Below are 24,418 nucleotides of genomic sequence, written 5' to 3'. Positions count from 1 at the left end.
CAACAACAAAAAACTTTGGTTTTAAAAAATGACCAGGGAGGAAGCACCTGATTCCAGGAGGCTGAGGTGCAGCTGCAGTGATGGCTTCGGGGCTTCGGGGCTGGGCAGATGATTACTGAGGTGGGGGTGGGCCCAGCGCCCAGAGTCTCAGTGGTCATAGGTCATGAGCAGCCTGCACCATAGTCACCTTGACTGATTCCTCCAAGCATTCCCAGAAGCTGAACAAGACCTTCCATGGCCTCCTTGAAAACCTACAGGTGGTGCTGAGGTGGCTGCTGGGGACCATGGGGGCAGAAAAGTAGATTAGGACAGGGCATAAAATCAGTGGAGCAACTGGGACAGAAGTTTTCCTGCCACCATTTGCACCAGGGAGCCAGAAGATTCCACAGCCTTCTATGCATAGCACACCAGGAGAGAGTAATCTCCTAACAGTTCTTTTATTTCTGAGCTCAGAGGAGTAAGGACACAGGCTTACAGGCCCACAAGAGGAACAAACTCTAGCCAGAGACAACAACACCAACTAACATCAGAGATAACCAGATGGCAAAAGCAAGCACAAGAACCCTACCAACAGAAGCCAAGGTCACATGGCAACATCAGAAGCCAGTTCTCCCACCACAGCAAGTCCCAGGTACCCCAACACACCAGACAAGCCAGAGTCGGATTTAAAATCGTTTCTCCTGATGCTGAAAGAGGGCTTCAAGAAACAATTAAATAACTCCCTTAAAGAAATACAGGAGAACATTGGTCAACAAGTAAAAGCCCTTAAAGAGGAAACACAAAAATCCTTTAAAGAAATACAGGAGATCATGGGTCAAAAGGCAGAAGCCCTTAAAGAAGAATCACAAAAATCCCTTAAAGAATAACAGAAAAACACATTCAATCAAGTGAAGGAACTGAACAAAACTGACACGTCCAGCAGGTCCAGTTATTCCCAGGTCCCGAAGGGGCACTACCTGAGGGTCAAAAATAGGGGGAAGAGAGAAAGAAAGCCAAGCACACTAACAAAATCAGAGTCAGTCTGGGTTGTGTCATGGCTTCATTTAATGTCGGAGAGGTAAGTGGGTTTTAAGGCTTACAAAGAAGGAATTGACCTTCACACCAGACAAAGGAGGGAAGGGCAGAGACACCCCTAGCAATGGAAGCAGGAAGCGAGGAGGTCATCCAGGTGGGGACACCTGGAGTTAATGCCGGCAAGAACATTCCGCGGTTAGGGCAGGAGCATCTTGTGGTAGTCTCGGGAATCTTCTTGCACCCGACAGTTCATGGAGAAGTCTCTAGTTAATCGTTCTCATATTTTAGCAGCCACCACCTTAGGGCCATGAGTAAGTGTAAGTCCGAATAGCTCAGGATGGCTTCCCACACAAAACCATCCAGGATCTAAAAGTGGAAGTAGAAACAATAAAGAAATCACAAAGTGAGACATCTCCGGATGTCTGTTTATAATTCACTTTCAATAAACTTAAGATTTATGCCTACCATTATTATCTATATAAAATTTTCCATGATAATCTTCATTCTAACATGTTTTTCTTCATTTTTCTACAATTTTATCAGAAATATTTTCCATGTAAATCTTCAATTCTATTATAAAATGTTTCTATTTAATATTTCAATTAATTTAGCAATGTTTTGTGTACCATTTTACTCTTTAATTTTCCTTGAAAATTGTCAATTTTAAGGTATTTTTCTACGCTTTTCTTCTATTTTATCTGAAATATTTTCCACGTAAATCTTTAATTTTGTCATAAAGTGTTTTTACTTCCCTTTTCAATAAAAAAAAGAAAAGTAAAAAAAAAATTACCAGGGATAGTGTAATGAGATAAAACAACCCTTCAAATTTATCACTCAGTTCACTTTTGTTAGCCATGTACTTTGGAGCATGGAAGTACACTTAACTATAGATGCACTTAACAGTAGTTTCTTTACCCCATGGGATGCTTGGGAACATTATTTTGGATTTGTTTATCAATAGGAGATAATGTTTAGGTTAGGTACTGTTGAATATGTTAAATTCCCTTATCAATGGAAGCCTTCTTGTTTAGACTGTGCAGTCCATGTGCAGGCTGCTACAGTTACTGTGAGTTCATGGGTGTATCAGCACTGTAGTGTTTAGAAAGCCTTAATCTACTGTTGACTCTTAACACAGTTTCAGCCACCTCTGCCAGCATTCTCTGAAAACTGAGGAAAGGAATTTGATGGAGACTTCACATTGATAACTCAATATCCATTGTTTCTCACTCTCTGCACTTTCATGTTTCTGTCTCTCCCTTGATTTTCTTCTATTATAGAGTGAATTTTCTCTAATGATAGCTCAGAAAGACACTAATCTATGATTATAACGGAATGCCATTAGGAAGTATTTTTTAAATATTCTACTATCGCAGAACAATACAATTTGATTTTCACCAATGTTTCATGGAATATCTATTCACAGATTCTTGCCTACCAGTGTGATGTTAATCACGTGTTTCTATATCATTTAGTTGGACTTAAACTCAATCAAATAGTTGTTGGTTACTTTTACAAGGTTTGTACCTCTATTGGATCAGCATATTTTACAATCAGGACACTTGATGCACATTAAAGTTTTGGTAGCTCCATTGGAGTACTCTTTCCCATCTGGTACAGTGTAGAATACTTTCTAGTTCCATGAATATTAGTCAACGGAGGTGAAACTCTAGGTTTCACCAACTGAAATCTTCCATGTTTAATGAATTTGTAGATGGTGACCTTAGCAATAGGGCCATACCATCAGATTTGGGATAGAATGCAGTTCTGACTCCACAACTTCCAATGATAAGAGTCTTAGCATCACTTTGATCAATTTCTGAGAGTTTCCCTTGACCTAAATTTCTAACGCTTTCCAGTGATGCTATCAAATTCCATTCTTGCTCTGCATCACTCTTTCCTTCTATCCTCCCTGCACCTGATTCCTCCTGTTTCCATCCTCACACCCCACACACAGATAGTCCCTTCTCTTTTCCTCTTTAAGTGAGATTTACATGTCTCTCATTTGAACCCTACTGATTACTTAGGGTCTTTGAGTCTGTATACTGTAGCATGCTTATCCTTTACTGCTAATATCTATTTATAAGTGAGTATATAGTATGTTTGACTCTGAGTATATGTTATCTTATGCAGGATGATTGCATATAGTTCCACCCATGTTCTGGCAAACTTCATAATGTTATTGCTTCCAAGAAGCCCTTTCTTACCTGACTAGATTTTTTCGGCCATGGAATTTCACCACAGTAATAAAATCCCTAAATCAGATGCCACCGTTGCTTCAAACTGATACTGCTTTTCATTATGACCTATGGAATCACGTTTGCTTGGGAATTTATTTTTAATCAATATATCATGATATTGTAAATGGACAAAGTTGGATCTACCTATTTTACTAGCTCAATATACATACAAAGGGTCTTTCTTCCTCAATTATATTCCAGACATTTATTCTTCCCAGAAAATTCAAAACACATACACACACACACACACAAACACACACACACACACACACATGCACACACACATACACACACACACACAGAGAAGTGTGATTTACTCCAGGTTTCTTTATAATGAAATCAGTCTTCAAAATAAAAGTATTCATCCTCTTAAATCATTTTAATCAAAGAACTAAAATATATGCTTAGTGATTTAATTGAAGCAGCAAAACTAATGGAAATAAAATATAATGCTGAAGCAAATAAGTAAATTAAAATAAAATTTCCTGATCATAGAAACACCAATGGAGGAGATATGGAAATGACTGAAGGAGCTGAAGTGGTTTGCAACTCCACTGGAAAAACAACAATTTCAACCAACTAGACTTTCCAGAGCCCTCTGGGACTAAACAACCAACCAGAGTACATATGGAGGTACCCATGGCTCCAGCTGCATATGTAGCAGAGAATGGCCTTATCTGACATCAATAGGAGGAAAGGTCCCTGGTCCTGGCAAGGGTCAATTCCACAGTGTATATGAATGTCTGGGCAGTGACATGAGAGTAAGCTGGGTCAGTGGGGGAAAACAACCTCATAGAAGCAGGGAGAGGGCATAGAGGATAGTGGAATTACAGAGGGGAAATCAGGAAAGGCAATAATATTTGAAATGTAAGTAAATAAAATATCCAATAAATACAATAAATTTTCCAACTTTCAAAAGATATCAAAATCATGATTATTTTGTGTTTTCTATGAAAAAACACCAAAACAAAACAGAAATTTGTAAGTATAAACTGAGTAGCAATATATTTGACTCATATTCTTCAATTAAATTTGAATCCAAAAGCCTTCCTTTACCTTCAACTTTACAGTGTCTTTAAAAGTCAAAGAACATGGCACATTGAAGATCATTCTATAGGTATATTTCATATATTCCTTTACTTTAATCTCTTTGAGTCAACAATTATTGGGTAGGGTGACATTGCAGTGTTTTCTTCCATACAAAAGGAAATCACATTTCTAACAATGAAACTCTGTATTAAAAGCAGTCATCGTCTTCTTCCTTGTTAATACAGCTGCACTGTTCTTCATAACAAGTCAAATGGATTAATTTTCTTCTAAAGGACAGAACCATCTGTGAATTGAATTAACTGTATCCTAGGACATCTCAAAACATTCTTTGCTGTATATGTAACTCTTTATTGAAACTTCTAAGTATTCATTCATGAAAACTTATTTTTATGAACTTCACTCTGGCTTCAGAGGTTACAGAAAATAAATGCTTTTATCCCAGGTTGTTATGTGAGTAAAACATAAAAATAACTAGAAGATGCTATTTTCTATTTATTTCCATTTTATTACTAATTATTTGCTTACATCACAAATGTTCTCCCCCCCTAGGTATTCCCTCACAGAATTATTTCCCAAGTACCCCTACCCCTTCACCTCTGAGAGGGTACCCCCTTAAGATACCAACCTCCATAGGGCATCAGAGGTGCATCCTTTCCCACTGAGGTCAGACAAGGTAGACATATGTGCTGGGGTGTAGGACCAACCCATGTATGCTCCTTTGTTGGAGGCTCAAGCTCTTGGAGATTCCATGTGACCAAGTTAGTTGACACTGTTGGTCTTCTATCAACCTGTGTGTATCTGCATCTCTCTCAGTCAGTGGTGGAAGAGTATCTCAGAGAATGGTCATGCTAGGCTCCTCTTTGCAAACAGAACCATAGTGTTTCATAGTGCAGTACCACCCAAAATGTTGTTCTGCTTCTCCTCAGAGAAAGGGAGGGAGATATGGACGACAGCAGGGATGGGCTTTGTTTGGAGTAAAAAGTAGGGAAGACAACATAGCAAAAAATAGGAAAGACTGCGTAAAACAAAAATATTTAGTAATACAGTTATTATAGTCATACACACACACACACACACGAACACACAAACACTCAAACAGAAACAAAAAACCTGTGAATGAAAGAAATTGCTAGATCCACATACTGAAAAAGGATGTGAGTCTCCCCTCCCTTTATCTGGCTTGAAAAAGTAGCAAAGGGAAATCTCCAGGAGTAAAGACAAAATAGTAGGTTGTTGAGCCAACAATCACATGCAAGAAACATACTCATGGATTCTATCCAATATCACTATCGTAAATACTCTTATGTTCAAGAAGCAGAACCCAAGAGACACACTTCACTTAAACCACTTTGCTAGGAAGAGCAGCCAATGTAGCACGACCACGTCCAACTTCAATTCTCTTAAGTCCCACCTCCACACAATGAATAGAGGAGCCCCAGAGAACTACAGAAGCAGAGGAGCATCAGGATCTGATCTGAATTGACAGGTATGAAACAAGCAATTCTAGCTAAGAATGTAGAATGTGAAAGTAAGTTTCAATGTAAGATGACAATAGTTGCAATGCTAACATTACAGTGGCTCATAACACACCAGAGCCCTAGTCTTTGAAATATACAGGAAGTTATGGAACTGCCCAGCAATCTTCACATAAAAAACCTGGTCAAGTACGAAGTAATATAATTCAAGGCACCATACTAATGACTAGAAATCTCAGTTTCAGTACAATTCCTCATCTTTACATGACAGATAATGAGGCAATACTTTCCATAAAGTGTCATAGGAAACACAGGTTTTCTTGCAATTCATTAGTCTGCAAGGTATGTCAAATGCAAGGTGAATGCTGTTCCTGTGTAACCCAAAATTTTTGATGGCCGTTTTTTGTTATTTGTTTATACGAAGTAAGAATAAGAAAAAGGCATTACAGATATTGAGGGAGAAGTTCTGATTCGAATTTTAGCCATCAATTCCAACAACAACAACAACAACAAACTTTTTGTTTAATAAGAGTAAAAGGGTAGTTTTATATACATATAGTAATACATTTTAATAAAGATGTTGATTTTAAGTATTTTCTTACATTATTTTCACCAAGTAAAATTTTCCAATGTGTACCCGAACAGTAGAAAGTTCAATGAAATATTTATATTTAATTATGTAAATAATAACCTTTCTTCAAACATATGTAAGACTTTAAATCTGATTTTTATTTTTATACTTGTTAATCTATTCAAAAAACATTTGTAAGTAACTTATACATATATTTATCCCATAATTATGTTTATATTTATCAGTTGAAATGTTTATAGATATAAGATATATATCTGTTCATTATGAATTTATTAATAATTTACAAATGCTACAAGAAGGATGATACAAGCTGAAACCCATATTTATATATAAATAAAAATAAATCCCTAATGTTTTAATACCTACATAATTCCTCACCCACACTTCTCAGCCTGAAAAATTCTAAAGTTTAATATTTTCTCTTCGAATAATTCTCCTGCGAATTAAGTAAAGTCCCGAGTTTTTGATAGAAAATGATGTTTGATTATGTAGTCTGAAAGAGATTACCCTTGTGTGATTATACAATATGTTATTTATGCATGTATTTCTTCTAATTCTTAAATGAAAAGTCCAATTTCTAAGTAAATACATATTGGGTTTAAATATTAGAGAACTTCAATTATATCAATCCACATATATATTAAAATATCTTTTTATAAATAATGTAATATATGAATAAATATAAATATGAATAAAGAAAAGTAAAAGGTTATATGGTAGTAAAAATTTAAAAAAAAAGTATTAGGAGCTTGCTAATAATGACTCTGTTGAACCTTTGAGCCAGATAATTTGAATTAAATAATATAATTTTAAAAACTAATTTGAAAGAGTATACATACAATATATAAAAAAGTACCACCCCTTCAATTTATAAGATATGCTAAGATATGCTATTTCTATGAGTTGCAGCAGGAAGAGGAATGTATTTACACTAGGTTGCTGTGATCAGCCTCTAAAAGATGTAGAATGGGGAAACTCCTGACAGTGGACCCTGCATGCAATGAGCAGATGTGGTTGAATCTTTAGAAAGACATGAAACTACCCATCTCTAAAAGCATGAGTGAACAAAATAAAAAAGGTTAAATATATTACATAAATGTGTTTATATTTTTTGCTGAGGTGACAAAGTGAAATTTGATGCAAATAGTAAAATAAATAGCAAAATTACAATTTGTTCTTTCCAGAAATACATAAATACTGTGACTATATATTGCTGTGTGTATACTCACAGTCATGACAAATGTATTCATGTATAGCATAGCTAATACTTATAAGCAGAGAATATCAAAATAAAACTTGGTACACAGTGAAAGCAACTTTCAATACTTTGTAATTGTTTTCTCAAATTTCTTTTTTGAAGACAGAGGAATAGATACATTCAGAAACTAGGGATTCTTCTCATTTTGCAACTATACATTTGAGGCATAAATAAAGCCACGTAGGTTATGTATCTGCCCTATTCTAGATAAAGTTGAAACAGTAACACTACAGTGACCCTTGCTCTTCTTCTGTTATTGTTAAATAACCTGCTATACATAGTTGCCTGGGCATAACTTCTATCCATACTTTGGTTACCATCTGCTCCTCGTGCACTGCTTCTTTCAACTCAGACAATTTCTTTGATTAGTTTCAGCCATGTGTTCTTCCCCACGGATGTTGTTTCTCATAATTTGGCTCCTTTCATCAATGCTAACTGAAGGAAGGGTAAGTATAAAATGTATAATTATTTAATATATACTTAAAACACGTGTCTCTTTGCATATTACTTGCAAGTAGAAAACTCAAAAGTGTCCTTTATGTGACACTGTTCTGAGGGAGTCTTGGGGCACTTAATAGGCCTTATAGTGATAATAGTTTAAGTTTTCCCTCTATAACCTGTGGCAAATATAACAGCCACCAGTGACATATGGCAACTGGACACATGAAAATGGAGATACATGACAAATATATTGTAAAGATAAGAACTGTAATGCTAAGTTACAAAGGGGATTGAGATGTGTGTCAGTTGTAAAGCAAAGAAGGTTAAGTCAGATATGAAGTATCTCTTCTGTAACATAAAAAATGTGAGGATTGGTCAGAAAAATACAGTAATGAACCAAACATTTCATTTTAATAAAGGTAATTTTCAGGACCTACAGCAAAAATTATCCTGTAACCTATATGGCATATAAAATCTTCCTCAATCCCAAGAGTTAAATAAACCCTAACTTGTTGTATAGCGTATAGATCATTTTTAAAAATAGGGTTACTGTTATAATGTTCATTAATATAAACTGTGTTAACATGTTGTGTTTTATATTTATTCCAAATAATTTTTTCAAAATCTGCCTCATAATAAAGGTTCTATTGACAATCATTTAAGATATTTACAAATTTAAAAAGAAATTTTATCTATAAAGCAAGATGGTATAAGAAGCAGAGAATTACTATCATCATTTCTAAGAAAACTTGTTTTTATTTTTTTTTGATGTTTAAGGGGAGGAGGATTGGCCCCCATTATATTAAGGTTGATAGTTATGAAGACTTATATAAATTACCTGCCTTAAACCAGTTATCAATCTTTGATAAAAGACCAAAGTAGTAAAAGCTATATTTCAGAAATATAAACCAAATTGTGTTACTTACCTTTTAAAACTCATAAACATCTTCATGCATCTTCATGGATTTCTGGGCCTTTAGAATAGCATTGAAAATACTTATCCTGTATTCAAACATCTATGTTTGCTCCAGGACTCATGGCTATCACTGCTCACCACAGCACTATACCTAACATTCTTCACTCTGCTGACAACAAGGGCATTCTCTACCAGCTATGTCAACACCAGTCACTTCCTAGATTTTCTTTCTTTTTTTTTTTTTTTTACTGCTTTCCTCCCCTGGAATTATTATTATTGTTATTATTATTATTAGATATTTTCTTTATTTATATTTCAAATGCTATCCCCTTTCCTCATTTCCCCCTCCGAAAACCCACTATCCCATCCTCCCTCTACCTGCTCACTAACTCACATATTCCCACTGCCCTCTCATGTCATTCCTCTACACTAGGGCATGGAGCAATCATAGGACAAAGGGCCTCTCCTCTCACTGATATCCAGCTAGACCATTCTCTGTTACATATGCAGCTGGAGCCATGGGTACCTCCATTCAAAGCAATGTATTCATGAAATTCTTAGGCAAATGGAAAGAACTAGAAAATATCCTGAGTGAGGTAACCCAATCACAAAAGAACATGGCATTCACTCACTGAAAAGTGGATATTAGCCCAAAGGTGCAGAATACCCAAGATACAATTCACAGACCACTTGAAATTCAAGAAGAAGGAAGACAACTCATTACTGAGTTTTGAAAATAATTTATAGCCACACAGTGGTGGCGCACGCTTTTAATCCCAGATCTTGGGAGGCAGAGGCACCCGGATTTCTGAGTTCGAGGCCAGCCTGGTCTACAGAATGAGTTCCAGGACAGCTGGAGCTACACAGAGAAACCCTGTCTCAAAAAACACCAAAAAAAATTACTTTATATTTTGTTTGAGTTTAAAAGAAATAGAATTGAGGTGGCAGAATTGGCTTAGATAAAATGCAATTACTATTACAGATGTCTAGCATGCACTTTCTTTTTACATATAATTGGTAAATGTATTGATTCTATTTGTTCAAGCACACTCTAATAGTCCCTGTTCTAGGAAATAGAGAAAAAAAATAAGAAATATAAAAATATGTTAGAAAATTGATATTCCATATGGTGAGATATATGAAAAGAGACCTATAAACTGAGAAAATCAATCTTTGCTCATTGTAAAGTGAATAAGTCAACCTGAAATATCAGAAAAAATATACAATGGCACCATGTTCTTTACATGGGACAACAACCTGTTGTAGGAATTCAAACTTAGATTGCGTTCTGAAAATTTACAAGGGTTATTCTACCCCTGAACTCAATCCCCATAAGCACAGATATACAAGATAATATATACATTTGAAAAGGTGTTATTTAATTTCCAGTTGCATTACCATCACTAACATAAACAACACAAAAACAATCACTTTACTACATCCCTAAATTCTATCTAGCTTTGGATGAAGGGAGATTAGTGCAACTGAATGTGCAGCATTCATCTTGAGCTCATGGCCTCTTCTCATTCTATTTCATCCTGTACGAATGCAACTGGATAGGTTTTATGTTCTTTACTCAAAATGATGCTATAAAAATTTATGTATACCCCAGGCACTGAAGCTGACTCTGAAAGAACTCAATATAACTGCTGGTGACAAGGCTGTCTTGGAAGTAAATGCTTGCAAAAATATAAAAAATGCCATAGAAGATTTTGAGCAGATATTACGTGACTCTAACCAAGATCAAATATTGTTTGATATCATGAAAAATCTTTATGAATATATGTGGGACATATGTGTTGCCTTTAATAAAATAATAGAATAGGGGCTACTATAAGTAATTGACTCAATAATCTGCATTATCATGGCATATTCAAGGGCCTAATGTTAGACACCAATAACAAAATTTTACTCATTCTAAAACTCCTTTGATAAATAATTGAAAATAGAGAGGACTAAGGTTTTTTCCAAATAAGCTAGGAGCCTCCCAGTGTCCTAAATACTTTGCCCATTATTATACTCTGTCAAGTCTGTATCCTATTTATTTAACCACACAAACACAAGAAGAATGGAGAGTGTAAATGAATTAAATATAATAAGAACATTTTAACCCCACAGGGGTGGGTACAAATAAGTTGAAAACCCTCTTTCTTAAATTCACAAGGCATAAGTGTGTGGAATCTTAATAAAATCATCAAGCACCCCTCACTATTCCTTAATGTAGTCTAATCATAATGAAGTGAAAAAATATTATGGTTCAGACTATGAACCTTTATGCTTCTACAGCAGTTAATATCAAGGGTTTTGTTTTCTTTTAGGTGATTCTTTGATACTTTCATATATGTATGTGATAGATTTTTAATAATTCACATATTAGAAACTTATTTCTTTTGATCTCACTTGAACACTTTTTTTCTCAATAAATACTGATCTGATTATCGCTTTTGTTGTTTTTCTTATTTGCAACAAGTTGGTTTTAACAAGGGCTACATACATCATGGATATGAAGGGATCCCTGAAACAGGGAAATTCACCAGTAGCTAGGCCACTGAAGATAATAACCCTGCCCCTGGTCTCAGTGGCTCTCCATTACCAATGACTACCTAAAGAGCAGCAAGGTACTATGGGACCCTTCCCAATCTATAAATGAATATTGACAAGCCATGTCTTGGGCAGTCCCTGTAAAGGCAAATATAGGTGCATTTTTCCATACAGAAGAGAATAAGTCAGAGATGGATGTTAATATTCACTCAAGGCAATTAATTCTTGCAAAACCTGAAAAATGGAATGGTCAAGTACTTGTTCTTAAAGGCAGGGATTGTGTTACCACAAGATTTTTTTTTTTTTATTGTTCTATACTATTTTAGCTCTCATAAGGGTTTTTCACATATGAAGGAAAGAATTGTATTTTCAAAATGTATTTTAAAAATATGTTGGAACGTTGATGGGCATTGCAATTAATCTGTAAGTTGCTATTGGTAAGATTGCCATTTTCAGAATATTAATGCTATATATCCATGAGTATAGATGATCTTTCCATATTCTTATGTCTTTCTAATTTTTTTTCTTCAGAGATTTGAAGTTCTTGCCATAGAAGTCTTTCACTTGCTTGAATAGAGTTACACAAAGACATTTTTTTTAAATTTCTTGTGGCTATCGTGAAGAGTATTGTCTCTAAACAATATCCTCTGAAATTCTTTTTCCACACTTATCATTTTCATAATAAAGGACTACTGATTTTTAAGTGAGTTTTAAATACAAACACTTTGTTATAGGTGTTTATCTGCTGTAGGAATTCTCTGGTAGAATTTTTTTTATCACTTTCGTATATGATCCTATGATGTCAATAGTGATATTTTGATTTCTTCCACAAAACTTTGTATACACTTGCTCTCCCTTAATTGTCTTATTGCTTTAGCTAGACCTTCACAAACTATACTAAAGAGACAGGAAGAGAGTGATTAGCCTTGCCTTGTCCCTGATTGTAGTGTAATTGCTTTAAGTATACTACCACTTAATTCAATGTTATCTATTGGCTTGTTGTATATTGCCTTCATACATTTAGAAATGTGCCTTATATCCCTGATCTTTCTTATATATAGCAAAATGATTGATTCTGTATATAAATCCCTTCTGTTAACTGTTTTCTTTTATCAACGAATTGAGTCTATTAAAGATTACAGATATTAATGACCAATGGTTGTTAATTCCTGTTACTTTGTTGGTGGTGCTGGAATTGGGTGAATTTGTGTGTGTGTGTGTGTGTGTGTGTGTGTGTCTGTGAACATGTTTCTCTTCTATTCATTTTAATATTGTGAAATTATATGTTCCTGTGTTTTCTTGAGTGAGTTATTGAGTTAGGATTTTACCTCTACTACATTTCTGTAAAGGGCAAACATGCAGTTTGTCTCAAAAAGTTATACATGGATGGATTTGGTTCATCAGTCTATTGTTGGTGTCTTATCGACAGGATGACATTTTATGTCTAAGTTACACCAGCAAACGTAATGCCACAGACTTCACTCTGTGATCTTTCCTTAAATAAATATAAAAATAGGGCTAGTATGAATTTAGGACATAAACATGTTTATCTGAACACTGAGCAATATTCAGGATTCAATTTTAGTATTTCTAAGTGTGTTTTTAAAAAAACATGGTTTGGAACCTCTATTCTGTGTTCCATTTCTTCACACACAATTCTGTTGGCTTTCCTTGAGAAATATCAGAAGGTGAAACACAGCTCAAAATCTAGAATATATGTTTAGCCAGCCTAGATGAAAACTTCCAAACATGAAGAAAATATTTCTATACTTGTTCAAAAGGCTTACAGAACACCAACAAGATTGGACACAAAGAGAAAGAAAGGGAAAGTTTTTCCACTTAATAATAGTAAATAATTAAATGAATAGAATAAAGAAGTAATATTAAAATGTGAAAGGGAAAAAAGCCAGGTAATATACAAAGACAGACTGAATGTTACTCTCAATCATCATGGAAGAAGAAAGCAATATATTGCATGACAAAACCAAGTTTATAAAATATCTATACATAAATCCAGGCTTACAGAAGACGGGAGAAAAACTCCAACCCAAGGAAATAAACTACAACCAAGAAAAATCTGTAGATAAATAACAACAAAACCAAAAGAAGGTCAAAACAGGTGCCCATGAGTACACACACACACACACACACACATACACACACACACCATGATGCCTCATTTCTAAAAAGAATCAGCAATTATTAGTCATTAATATCTTTCAACATCAATGGACTCAACTCACCAATACAAATATACAGTCCAGAAGAATAGATTAAAAAACAGGATCTAACATTCTGTTGCATACAAGAAACACACCTCAACAAATAAGATAGTTATTACTCAGAGTAAAGCACTGGAAAAAGTTCTTCTAAGGAATGAAATCAATAAAATAGAAACAAAGACTCAATAGATGACTCAATAAAACCAAGATCTGCTTCTGTGAGAAAATCAACAAGATAGGCAAAGCCTAATCCAAACTAAGTGAAAAGCAGAAAGAGAATGTCCAAATGAATAAATCAGAAATGAAAGTGCAACATAACAACATACACTAGAGAAATCTAAAGCATTATTAAGTCTCACTTTAAATGTCTATAAACCACAAAATTAGAAAATCAAAATAGAATTAGAAACATTTCTTGGTAAATACAGCTTATCAAAGTTAAAACAATGTCAGATAAACAATACAAATAGAGTCATAGGTGAAATTGAAGCAGTCATTGAAATTCTCCCAAGGAAATCATCCCAGAGACAGATGCTTTAGGGCAAAATTCTACCATATTTTTAAAGAAGAGGTAATACCAATATTCCTCAAAATTTTCCACAAGATAAAATGGGAAGGAGCACTGACAAATTCATTTTATGATGTTGCAGTCACCCTTGTACCTAAGTCCCACTGACTCAAACAAGAAAGAATATAAAGCAAATATCCTTTATGCATTTTGATGTAAGAATACTCGATAAAATAATTGCAAAATGAATCCTAGAAGCTATCAAGAAAAATCACACACTATTCAAGTATCATACATCTCAGAAATGTGGTTTAAAATATGAACATTAGTCAAAGTATTCCAATATATAAACTGATTGCAACAAAAAAATGAAATAATCTTATTACATACTGAACAAGCTTTTGTCAATTTCCAACACCCTTTCATGACAAAAGTCTTTGAGAGATCAGGGATACAAGGCATATATCTAAACACAATAAAGACAATATCTAACAATGTAATACACAAAATTCATCTAAATGGAGAGAAAATTGGTGCGATTCAACTAAAATCAGTCATAACACAATATATTTCCTGGACTTTTTGCTAGGGCAATAAAACAACTAATGAGGATCAAAAGGATACAAATAGGAGAGAAAGAATCCAAAGTACTGCTTTCACAGAGGAAGTGATTGTATATAAAAGTAACCATACAAATTATACCAGAAAAGTCTTAAAGCTACTAAACACCTTCAGCAATATTGACTGAATACAAAGTTAACTCCAATAAATAAAACCACGCATTCAGGTTCCAGTCCTGAGGCCTCTGGTGGGAGCCCTCAGATCTCCACTTCGGGATCCAGAACAGCCTGGGCTGCAACGCCACATCTCCAGGTCTTGGAAGACACAAGAGGGGCATCCGGGAGGCCGGCTGGGAGGAGTCAGTATGCTCTGGTGAGTGGAGCAGGCCCAGCAGAAGCCTTCAGGTGTCTGCTTCAGGATCTGAACAGCCTGGGCCACAGCACTCGGTCTCCAGGAAATGCAAGAGACCTGGTGTGGACCCGGAAGCACACTGGGAGCACACAGCTTGCTCTGGCAGCATGGAGCTTAGGTTCCAGTCCTGAGGTCTCTGGCGGGAGCCCTGAGATCTCTGCTTTGGGATCGAGAACAGCCTGGGCTGCAACAACACATATCCAGGTCCTGCAACACACAAGAGATCACCAATAGCTTATGCTCTAAGATCAAGAATTGACAAATGGGACCTCATAAAATTACAAAGTTTCTATAAGGCAAAGGACACTGTTAAAAGGACAAAACGGCAACCATCAAATTGGGAAAGGATATTCACCAACCCTACATCTGATAGAGGGCTAATATCCAATATATACAAAGAACTCAAGAAGTTAGACTCCAGGGAACCAAATAACCCTATTAAAAAATGGGGTACATATCTAAACAAAGAATTTTCATCTGAAGAAATTCGGATGGCCGAGAGGCACCTTAAGAAGTGCTCAACATCATTAGTCATTAGGGAAATCCAAATCAAAACAACCCTGAGATTTCACCTTACACCAGTCAGAACGACTAAGGTCAAAAACTCAGGAGACAGCAGGTGTTGGCGAGGATGTGGAGAAAGAGGAACACTCCTCCACTGCTGGTGGGGGCTGTAAGATGGTACAACCACTTTGGAAATCAGTTTGGCAGTTCCTCAGAAAACTGGACATGACACTTCCAGAGGACCCTGCTATACCTCTCCTGGGCATATACCCAAAGGATTCCCCAGTATTCAATAAAGACACATGCTCCATTATGTTCATAGCAGCCTTATTTATAATAGCCAGAAGCTGGAAAGAACCCAGATACCCCTCAAAGGAGGAATGGATACAGAAAATGTGGTATATTTACACAATGGAATACTACTCAGCAATTAGAAACAATGAATTCACAAAATTCTTAGGCAAATGGTTTCATCTGGAAAATATCATCCTTAGTGAGGTAACCCAATCACAAAAGAATACACATGGAATGCAATCTCTGATAAGTGGATATTAATTAGCCCAGAAGCCCTGAATATCCAAGGCACAAATCCCATAACAAATGACTCCCATGGAGAAGTATGGAGAGGGTACTGATCCTGGAAAGGATTGATCTAGCATTGGAGGGGAATATAAGGACAGAGAAAAAGGAGGGAGGTGATTGGAGAATGGATTGAGAGAAGAAGGTTTATGGGACATATGGGGAGGGGGGATCCGGGAAAAGGGAATTCATTTGGAATGAAAACAAAAAATATAGAAAATAAAAATATTTAAAAAAATAAAATAAATTAAATTAAATGAAAAACACTCATATATATATATATATATATATATATATATATATATATATATATATATATATATATATATATATTCATACATACATACATATTTAAGTGGCAATCCTATATACAAATGATAAATGTGTTGAGAAAGAAAACACTCTTCACAATATACTTAAATAATATAAACTATATTGGTATAATACTCTTTAAGCAAATGAAAGACTATTATAACAAGAACATTTAACATTTTTAGAAAGCTATTAAAGATGGTATCAGAAAATGGAAGATCATTCATACTCATGAATTTGTAGGATTAATATTGAAAAAAATGTTCATCCTACCAAAAGTAATCTGCAGATTCAAAACTATATCCATAGACATTTACAACATAATTCTTTATAAACATTAAAAGAAATATAGTCACCATTATGGAAAACCAAAAAACAAACAAAAAAGAGGATAGCTAAAATAGTCCTATAGTATAAAAGAACTTCTGGAATTATCACCGTCCTTGATTTTGAGATACACTAAATAGCATTGATAAGAATAATAAAGTTTCATGGAATTTGTAGTGACACAGACAGATTGATCTACAGAATTAAACTGAAAACTCAGAAATAAACACACACAACCACACTTGATTTTTCACAAAGTACCCAATGCCCTAAAACAGAAATTAGAAAGCATCTTCAACAAATTGTGCCAGACTAACTGGATTACTACATGTAGAAAATTGCAAATAGATTCATATGTATCACCCTCAAAAACCTCAAGTCAGAATAGATCTCCAAATAATACTAAATCCACTAAATCTTGTAGCATCCTGTAGCTGCCAGCAGCTACTGCTATCTGGGTTCCTGGAACAGAAGCTGAGGGATAGATGGGAAAGCAGAGAAAAGAAATCAAAGTCAGGACGACAGTTTGCTGATCGAGGCCAAAGTTTAATGGAGGTTAGGCCATATAACAGCTTGGGCTCACCCCTCCTTCCAGACTCTGGGTGAGTTTTAGGAAAGTGGTCTGGAGTTTCATTGGCTCCACTGTCAACAGATGGCCTTTTGGGATCAGGAAACTGCAAGCCTGGTAGATCAGCAGAAGCTCCAGGTAGTGGCTAGCAGTGGCTCTCAGGTGAAAGTAGGAAGCTGTATTGTTCTATTAAGAACAAAGGCCAGCAGAGTTAAACAAAAGGCATTAAAAGTTGATAACTCTGCAACTCCAGCATATTTCAGTATAGTAACTGGTGCAGAGTTGATGTTAAGTCAGCTTATTTAATGGAAAAGTGATTACAAGAATTCCTAAATGATATTATATCTCTTTTTAAAAAATGATTATTTCTAAATTACTACAAACATCCCCTATTGATTTGACTCATGCTTACCTTTAGAATCTCCTGCTTCTAAGGACAGTGTCAGAAAAAAAAATCATCTTCACTAATAAATGATTAGAGAAATTAATTAAGAACCATAATTATCCAATGAAAGAACATTATCTTGAGAAATAATTATTTCAATATTCAGAAAGTGGACTGATGAGGTTAAAGAAGAATAAAGGTTGTAGTGACTTGACAGGCTGGAAGTGCACCTCTATTAGGGAGGACAATCACTGTATAATCAGAATGTTAAATTATTTTTAAATAAAAATGTTCTTTACAAATGATATCACTTCAAGGGAAAATTTAAGAGATGTGAAGCCCACGCTCAGAGCCATTCAGCATATCTGCCTACAGTTATGTTTTCATACCATTTGTGTTCCAAGCCACAAATTATTAGCATAAAATCTAAGAAATCAATGGAATATTTACCCATGTCTAAAAATGTCTGAAATTACAACCATAGTCGGTTTTTTAATTAATTCATAAAATCATGTTCTCCAGATCTACATAAATGTTAATTATTACTGGGACAATTCCATTGAATTTCAATCCATTTTGCTCTCACATTTGGGATTTCAATAAGCCTGGTAAAATTCATAATGCTTGATATAAGTATTATTATTTTCATTAAAAAATTACAGTTTTCTAACTTGTAAAAAAAAAAAAAAAAAGAACAAAGGCCAGGAATTTCACAGGTTGAGAACTAATGATTAAAGCAGAGATTCAAAAGCCCAACACAAAAGCTGGGGGAGGGAAACCAAATCTGATAGAAGAGAAAGTGGGGAATAGCCTTAGTACAACTTACAAGTCCAAAGAACTGATTAACCTGAAGGGATCAAGTAGGAATGCTTGTGTAGCACAGAGCAGAATAAAGATTGACATCAGAGGTAGATGGAGAAAGGACACTAGATTGAGGAGGGTGGGAGAATGAGAAAAAGTTGGATAAAGTGTAGGGGATAAACGGGATGACAGGACAGGCAACAGGATTGGGATATATCTCTAGGAATGAATCTATGAGGGTGGCCCAAGACAAAATTCCTAGAAATGGAAGATATTAAGTTTGAACTTGGAATTTTCTGTGACCAGAAAGGAGCCTTCATAACAGTAATCAGAAAGACTTCATCCAGGAACCAAATAAAATATATGCAGAGACACATTGCCAACCATTAAATGGAGCTCTGGAAACTCTGTGGAAAGAAGGGAGCAAGGGTTGAAAGACACAGAGAGGTCAAGGACACAAGAGTAAAATCTACAGAATCATCTAACCTGTATCAATAATGGCTCATCAAGATTGAATTGTAAACCAGAGAACATGTACAAAATGGACCTAGGCCCTCAGCGCTAATGTAACACATATGAAACTGGAGCTACATGTAGGACAACTAAAGCAGGAGAAAGAGCTGTTTCTGACTATATTGAGTGCCTTTGGATCCCTTACCCTAACTGGGCTGCCCTGTGTGTACACTCAATTGAAGTAGATGTAACTAGTCTATCTGTAAACTAATATCCCTAGACTGTGACATATCCATGGGCAGCCTCCCCTCTTCTGAGAAGAACAAAAAATAAAGGAGTGGTAAAATGAGGGGAAGGAAAAGGGAGAGGGAGATACTGGAAAGAGAGGAAGGAGGGGACATTGCCATAAGGATGCAAAGTAAAAAAATATACATGAATAAATTAAAATATACATATAATGTAACAAAATATGCTTCAATGTTTACTTCATGTTGCATAGTGACATACTTATTTGAACTCATAGCAATTAAGCTGAGAGTCTGGGAACATGCAGGGGTCATACATAGGTCTACCACATACATATTATGACTTTTTAGCTTGATGTTCATGTGGAACTTCTAGCAGTGTGATCAATGGCTCTCTCTGAATCTGTTGACTGCCTCTGGGACATTTACCACATTCTGTGTTGGCTTGTCTAGTCTTAGTAGAGGGGAGGTATGTAGACTTACTGCATGTTGATATGCTATACTTAATTGATACCAATATAGGGCAGTTTTTTCTAAATAGAAAAGGAGTAGTAGATGGGGGAATGAGTGGAAAAGTAGGGTTGGACTTAAATAAAAGGAGGGAGAAGAAAATGTGATATTGATTTAATTTATATGCTCTCTCTTTACAAAAAAATTTTTTACACTTGATCTTACCCCAAAAGTCTAGAAAGGGTGGAGCTCCAGGGCACTGGACTACCCTCCAAACAGTACACATAGAAGGACCCATGGTTCTAACCACATAAGTGGCAGAGGATGGCCTTGTTCTAGATCAGTTGGAGAAACAGCCCTTGTGCCTGAGGGGGTTAGATGTCCCAGTTTAGGGGAATGCTAGGTCTGGAAGTCAGGAGTGGGCAGATGTGTGGAGGAGCACCATCATAGGGGCAGGGGGATGGGGCATATTAAAGGGGGTTTCCAGGGGGGAAACCTAGAAAGGGGATAACATTTTAAATGTAAAGTAAAGGAAATATCCAATAAAAGGGAAAAATCTTTTAAAATTTCAGTCTTTCAGTTATGGGTTCATGAAAAAGACAAAATTATAGTAACTACTTTCACCAAGAAGGAAGATGCAGGACACATTTTCAATGCAAACTAAATAAAAACCAAGCTCCATTAGTGTAAATAACAAAAGTCCAATTATCTGGGATTCATTCTGGGCTCTTCAAGATTCAATTATTTTCCTAGTTCTTATTTTTGCAGCACACATAATTTTTCTTCTAGGCTCTGGCTTACTACAATCTACTGTTGTTAATGATCATGGTGGTCATCCAATCTCCCACAAAACCCACAACTGAGCTCTCAACACCCAATAATTGTCTAGTCCAAAATTCCAAACTCCTTAAACCATGTCTCCTAATACATGATCTTCTCTGTCATAGCAGTACCATAATATCCTGGTATCATCTTGTTTTAATTAGATTTTCTCTTGCTGTATTAAAACATATTGGCTCCCCCCAAATCAAATAAAGTTGTGGACAGTGGGTTTATTTGATTTACAATTTCATGTTGCTACTCATCATCTAAGCAAGTCAGGAAAAATACAAAACATTGAAAAAATCTGAACACAGTAGTTTGTGGAGAAGCCATGGAAGGGTGCTACATACTAAATTGTTTCAACTGACTTGCTGTACCAGATTTCTTAGAAAAACCAAGAACCCCAGCCCAAAGTTGGAATCACATACAGTGTACTATGCATTTTTCTATTAAATACCAATTATTAACCTTGTCTACAGAAAGTCCTGTGGAATTCAAATGCTCAAAAGGTGTTTCATCTTTTCCAATAATTCTAGTTTGTGTGGAATGTAGCATAGGGTATTAAAGTCAAACACATGTAATTTACTTGAAGTTTAATTGCTAACCTAGCTTCCATATAAGAAATTAAAAACCACACATCATTTTTTCATCTTCCCTACATAAATGGATGTTGTATATGAATGTTATACAATGGCTACAATGGAGTTATGGAGGCCAAGATCCTCCAATGTGTTGATCCCCTTGGGTCAGATATTTCACATGAAAAATACAGTGTTACTGTGATCATTTGATTAGGTATTATTTGATTCAACTATTCCATGAAGAGCCAAAAGGACAAGGAGTATATCTGGACTCAGGTTTCCATTAGCAGCCATATTAAGCATGTGTGGGAAGCAAGCATGTAGATGCCTACTTGGGAGAATAGTTAGCCATACAGTCAGGCATTAAGACCAGTGAGTATTATCAAATCAGTGACAGCCATAATGTAGTTGTAGTTTTTGCTTCTTCTTGTGTTTATGAATATACAAGTCATGTAGATAACAAATTCATAGCTCTATGTGCTTTGTAGTGCAACATATTCTTTACTTTAAGAGAGGAATTCTCAACATTCATGATGCTACAATGCTTTAATACAAATCCTCGTGTTGTGATAACCCCCATTCATAAAATATTGTTTCTGCTATACAACTATAATTTTTCCACAGTTATAAAATTATGTACATATTTGGCTGGATATCTGGATATCTGATACATAAAATCTAAAATGGTCATAACTCAAAGGATGAGTTCTGATGCTTTAACAGTTACAGAATAACTTTTGCTTTGACTTCTTGGTCTGTTGTGCTAATATTTTCACAGTATTGGTTTTACTCAACACTCTAATGTACTCATACCCTCTCTATCTACTTGGATATGTGAACTTTATTCTACATTTCATATTCATCAAAACGTATTTATTAATCTGTGATGTTTATGTACACAGCATATACCCAGAGGATTGCCCACCATATAATAAGGATACATGCTCTACTATGTTCATAACAGCCCTATGTATAATTGCCAGATGCTGGAAAGAACCCAGGTCTCCCTCAACAGAAGAGTGGATGCAAAAAATGTGGTATATATACACAATGGAGTACTATTCAGCCATTAGAAACAATGAATTCATGAAATTCTTAGGCAAATGGATGGAGCTAGAGAACATCATACTAAGTGAGGTAACCCAGACTCCAAAGGTGAATCATGGTATGCACTCACTAATAAGTGGTTATTAACCTAGAAAACTGGAATACCCAAAACATAATCCACACATCAAATGAGGTACAAGAAGAAAGGAGGAGTGGCCCCTGGTTCTGGAAAGACTCAGTGAAACAGTATTCGGCAAAACCAGAACGGGGAAGTGGGAAGGGGTGGGTGGGAGGACAGGGGAAGAGAAGGGGGCTTACGGGACTTTCAGGGAGTGGGGGGGGCTAGAAAAGGGGAAATCATTTGAAATGTAAATAAATTATATTGAATAAACAAAAATTAAAAAAAAAGATGGATCCTAGATAAAATCCCTATTGTAGTTATAAGAAACTTGTAGAGTACACCTTTATTAAAAAGACAGGGCATCAAGTAGAAGGATGGGTTTGCCATCTCACAGTCAAAATGTATGACCCAGAATTGTTCCTGTCTAAAAGAACTACAGGAACAAATAAACAGAGAAAAGCCTGAGGGACCAGTCAATGGTTTTCTTAGTTACTGCTGTGAACAGGCACCATGATCAAGACAAGTCTTATGAATGACAACATTTTATTTGGGCTGTGTACTAGCTAGTTTTGTGTGTCAACTTGACACAGGCTGGGTTATCACAGAGAAAGGAGCTTCAGTTGGGGAAGTGCCTCCATGAGATCCAGCTGTGGGGCATTTTCTCAATTAGTGATCAAGTGGGGAGGGCCCCTTGTGGGTGGTACCACCTTTGGGCTGGTGCTATTGGGTTCTATAAGAGAGCAGGCTGAGAAAGCCAGGGGAAGCAAGGCAGTAAGAAACATCCCTCCATGGCGTCTGCATCAGTCCTGCTTCCTGACCTGCTTGAGTTCCAGTCCTGACTTCCTTTAGTGATGAACTGCAATGTGGAAGTGTAAGCTCAATAAACCCTTTCCTCCACAACTTGCTTCTTGGTCATGATGTTTGTGCAGGAATAGAAACCCTGACTAAGACAGGCTGGTTTATAGGTTCAGAGTTTCAGTCCATTGTCATCAAGGTGGAAATGTGGCAGAATCCAGGCAGGCATGGTGTAGGAGGAGCTGAGGGCTCTATATTTTTATCTAAAGGAAGTCAGAAACAGACTGAGCATGCTCTGGCATCTAGGAGGAAAAGCTCCAAGCTCAACCTCACAGTGACACATTTATTGAAATAAAGCCACACCTAATAGTGCCATTCCCTGGGATGAGCTTATACAAACCATCACATTCTACTCCCTGGTCCCCTTATGCTTGTTCAAACATGACTCTATGGGGGCCTTACCTAAACATAGTATGATGCAACATGCATTTAGTCCATATTCAAAAGTCCCTGTAGACTATAGCAGTCTCAACATTGTTCAGAGATTCATCCTATTACTTAACTCTAATTCTCAAAGCAACACAGGAAACTAGCTGTGCAAATTCCAAACTCTGTATCTCCATGTCTGGTGACAAAACAGTCCTCAGATCTTCAAATCCTTTTTCATCTTCATTGACTGCAACCAGTTTTTTCTCCTAGGCTAGTTCCATTCCCTGTTAGCAGCTTTCCTTTGCAGACATCCTATGGCTCTAGCATCATTAACATCTTGGGGTCCACAAGTCAATTTCAGTTTCACAGTTTCTTGCTCCAATATCTGAGATACTGCAATCTGTAGCACTCTTGAGTTCAGATTGATCCATTCTTCTGCTTCTGCTGTTCTTGTTGGTTATCCCATGGTACTGGCATCAACAATATGCTGGTCTCTTCTACTGCAACTAGGCTTCACCAATAACCTCTCATACATTCTCTTCAAAGTACCAAGTCTCAACCCTTTTGCCTCCTCTTCAGTCTTGGGCTGTCATCAACAAGTGAGGCTGCACTTTCACTAATGTCCTTCCATGGCCTTGCTCTGTGCTAAGCCTCGGTTGTTCTTCGTGATGCTTTCATGCCTTCAAAACTAGTACCACCTGAGTGATTCTTACACATTAACAGCTATAGCTGCAGCATGAGGTACAATCAGATCTGTCTCTGTAATACAGTTT

This window comes from Apodemus sylvaticus, chromosome 9 (assembly GCF_947179515.1).
Source record: "Apodemus sylvaticus chromosome 9, mApoSyl1.1, whole genome shotgun sequence".
Taxonomy (NCBI): domain Eukaryota; kingdom Metazoa; phylum Chordata; class Mammalia; order Rodentia; family Muridae; genus Apodemus; species Apodemus sylvaticus.
The sequence above is the reverse complement of the archived record's forward strand: the minus strand, read 5'-3'. Positions refer to the sequence as shown.